The sequence below is a fragment of the Electrophorus electricus genome, chromosome 10, assembly GCF_041902795.1.
Source record: "Electrophorus electricus isolate QZ-2024a chromosome 10, ASM4190279v1, whole genome shotgun sequence".
NCBI lineage: Eukaryota > Metazoa > Chordata > Actinopteri > Gymnotiformes > Gymnotidae > Electrophorus > Electrophorus electricus.
Window position 1 is genome coordinate 13,121,858 of NC_137506.1, and position 3,949 is coordinate 13,125,806.

The following is a 3,949-nucleotide window of genomic DNA, read 5'->3' on the forward strand; positions in this document are numbered from 1 at the left end:
ATTAATCCAAGAAAACCATACTTCTGAACTGACAAACAAGAAAGTACCATTACTCACTAGAGAAACGTACTACTGAATTACAATGGAAAAAGTTTTATGCATGCATCAAAAACAAAACTACTCTTTTTTAACTCAAGTCTGAACACCTCACTTCAATAATCTACAATACTCTCTCACCAAAATCAACACCACAATCAACACAAGGAACAACAAGCACACAAGATCTGGCCCTCAGTATCATCACACCCCCTGTTTACACTAGAAACCAATGTCCCCCTGCATAGCTACATTCGTGCACACTCCCCACACACCCACCCAATTAAACAACGACTCTATAATTTAAATATCCAATTCTTGAAGAGCATATCGCAAAAAAAATTAAGTAGCTTTCAAGCCCACCATAACAGGCTGTGACTCTGAAATCTGAAAACAGGGCATGGCGGAGTGAGGTGCTGACCTGAGTTTTCTGGGTCTCGGGGTTCTGGGTGTTCTCCCTTTTCCTGCCAGGTTTCCAGGCATTCTCGGCCTTCTTCAGCTGCACCTCGTCGTTCATGGACACGTTGGTGATGATCTTCCGGGGAGACGGTCGTCTCGGGCCTACACTGAGCAGCTGAAGCAACGAATGGGTGCTCTTTATTATGGGCGGTAACAATGTCACAAAGACCTCGGTCACATAAGATGACCAGGCGCTCATTCATTTGTGCAAGAGACAGAAGAGAAGGGATGAGCGTAGAGACCCACCGGTGCACCCCTGCCTCCAGGAATTGCCCTGCGGAAGTCTGCAGAGGCTGGGTTGAAGCCTGGGTCTCTGGCGATAATGCGAGGGCCCACCTGCTGCAGGGGCAGCTTGTTTTGTTTGATCTAGAAAACAACAGAGTCAAGTCGAAGTCCATCAGCCCCTCTCCATGGAATGGTTTTAAAGGTCCCCTAAGGCCAATGTTTTAGCAGGCTTACCTTGTCCAGTACCACATCAGAGATGGGAGGAAGCCCCTCTGGCTTCTGCATGCAGGCAGGCATGAACTGGAAGGCCAACAGGAAGTCTCTATCATACTGCCTCTTCCCATCCTTCAGCTCTGCCTCTGCATGCAGAGAGGGGTACAGTGAGCACCTGGAGAGAGGAATCACCTCTCTGTCAGGACACTGGGCCTGCCCCACAGGAGTGTCCTCTTTTGGCTTCTTCCAGGTGTTGGATAAACTAATAGCTGTAAAACATAACAAATCAGTCCGGGGTCTTTTTAGTGTCCTAACATAGCATGTCATGCATGTGGTTATTTACCTTGACTCAAGCTTTGCCCAAGATTGGACTGTAAGATGGGCTCCACTTTATCCTCCAGCAAGGCCTCTGGCTCATTCCCAGTCTCTTTCAGCTCTGCCCCAGTGGAGGCTCCACAGGCCTGGACTGCCTCTATAACAGCCTGGCCTGGGAGAGTGAGGCCTGAAGGAGCAGCAGTGCTGGAAGGCAATGAGGGCGTCAGCGTGCCTGAGGCAACCGCCTCTCCGGCTGCTGGACTTGCAGCCTTTGCCGGACAGTGGGCCTCCAGGGCCAGGCCGACACTGACATTCCCCTGCTCTGCTACCTGGCTGTTCAGCTGCTGGGATTTGAGGTAGAAAGTGTGAGGATAATGAGGGTGTGGACATAAAAACTAGCAAAAGACAGAAAAGATGGAGAGAGAGAGAGAGATACTGCACACACATGCAGAAGAAGGGGAATGGCAACGAGGGTGGGGGGGTGAGCACAGCACAGCACAGCACAGCACAGCACAGCACAGCACAGCACAGCATAATTAGAGAAGTGAGTAGAGAAAGAGGCAAAGAGAGAGAGAGAGGAAATGAGAAAGCACAAGAGGGCAAAAGATCCAGCTGCAAAGGCACAAAATGCGTGTGTGTGTGGAGGTGGGGGGGGGGGGGGGGGGGTGGAGACACAAAGACAGCAAGAAACAGCAGACAAGCATGGGGTGCTTAAATAAATGGGCAGGAGAAATAGAGAAAGAGAGGAAAGAGGAACACTGTTAACATTTAGGGAAAGAGGACACAAAGTAAGTGCAACAGCGCAGTAGTGAGTGTTCCCCTTACAGAGAGGCCTTTCCTCAGAGAAGCTGAGGTGCTCAGGGTTTGGTGAATCGTTCTTACAGGGCCTTTACGTGGGCTGTCTGTGTAGAGGGAACACGAGGGAAGATCAGGAGGATTCGAGTGGCTGTGAGGGAGAACTAAGATGGAGGCAGACGAAAGAATAGGCACGGCAAGTCGGAACATCAAAACACATCTGAGAAGCCTTCTTAAATCAGAACAGCCACAATCACACAAGCTACTGGAACAAGTCAAATATGACGGAGGAGGGTCAACGGTGTGACCGAACCACTGAATAAGGAAGAGAGAATGGCCGGAAATCAAACTACACCATCAGATTTTGTTGCTGATTGTATGATGCTTTTAATGGGACAAGACAATGAAAGCCAGCCAAACAACCAAACAATCAGCTCAGAGCTCATTATGAGGGAGGACTAGATGAGAGAGTACTTTGACCTGTGGAGTGGATCACGCGAAGCAGCGGTCTGCAGCCGATCAGGGGCTCGGGCTGTGGGACTGAATGGCTTACCTGTGGAGCAGTAAGGGTAGTGCAGGGACGTCCCACTGGTGGGCTTGTGTTCTGGCAAATGCCTACTCCTGACATGATCTCCTCTGTGATATCCTTGCCATCCTGGTTAGGGTCTCGGATACGGATCTTAGCGAACAGCAAGTTATTTGCATCTAGTCAATCCACAATTAAATTAATTTCACCTCTGAGGCAGGGGGAATACTCATTGTTTTCTTTACCCTCTTAGTGGGTGGAGGCTGCTGAGCTGTATGCACTATTATGGATGGAGATTTGGTGTATATGGTCTGGCCAGGATAGTATGAAGGCCCTGCCACTAGTGGTGACCAAAAAAAAGCACTGGTTTCAGTTAGAGAGCAAACAAAAAACCAGTTTCAGCCAGCAGGAATACCCAGAAGAAAGGTCTCTTTATCGGTGAGAGCACGCATGTGGGTTTCCCAGGTGGGGGTAGAGAAAGGGAAGTCCAAACTCACCATATGCTAGTGGGCAGTCTGCAGGAAAGAGCCCAGGGCAGAATGTACTGGGTCCTGTGGGCTGGACGGAGTACTGCTGGGGATGTCCCACGCAGGGAAGGCCACTGTGGCGATACTGAGAATAAAACAGAACAGCAGAGGTAAAGGGCCTAGCACCAGACATGGCCATTCATATAGGACACTCCTAAAAGAGATATTCAAAGCAGTAAACAAACAAAAAATACAAAAACATTTAGTTGTTACACTGAAAAAAAACTAAACTAGAACTTCTCATTTCTGCTTCCAAGATATATACATAAAAAGGAGATATATTATGCTAGGCATGCAAGATACAAAAAGAAAACCTTTCAAGAGTCTGTTTCACATGCATGGCACTAATACAAGGGTGAATGAACTAGCATGAAAAATTAAACAATTACAATGACAGATGCAGCTAATTAGCCATGATTGCAGGAGAGGGGATATATATGTAAAAGACAACTAATCTTGAATGTAAATTTGTACTGATAACCTGAGTCTATCAAAGCCAATGCTCCTCCTCCGAACTGGGGAGCAGAGTGGAGCGCAGGTGCACCACTGAGCTACTGGAATGTCTTTCAATGCATTTTTTGAAGACTGCAAAATGACCTGAATGGATCTCAATCCTCCCTTGAATATTGAAGCAGTGGAAGAACGCACTAATGGGTGTGGAGGGTCAGAGAGACTGTAACAGGCTCACATACACCGGCAAACAATTTAAACAAATCTTTAAACAAATTTAAACCAAACCAAGTTTTTTTTTTTTTTTAAATGACGGAATTGAACACTGTTGTTACAGTGGAATTGTGAGGTCAGAGGCAGAGCAAATGTGTTCCACTAACCTTCCTGGCCCTTTAAGTGCACT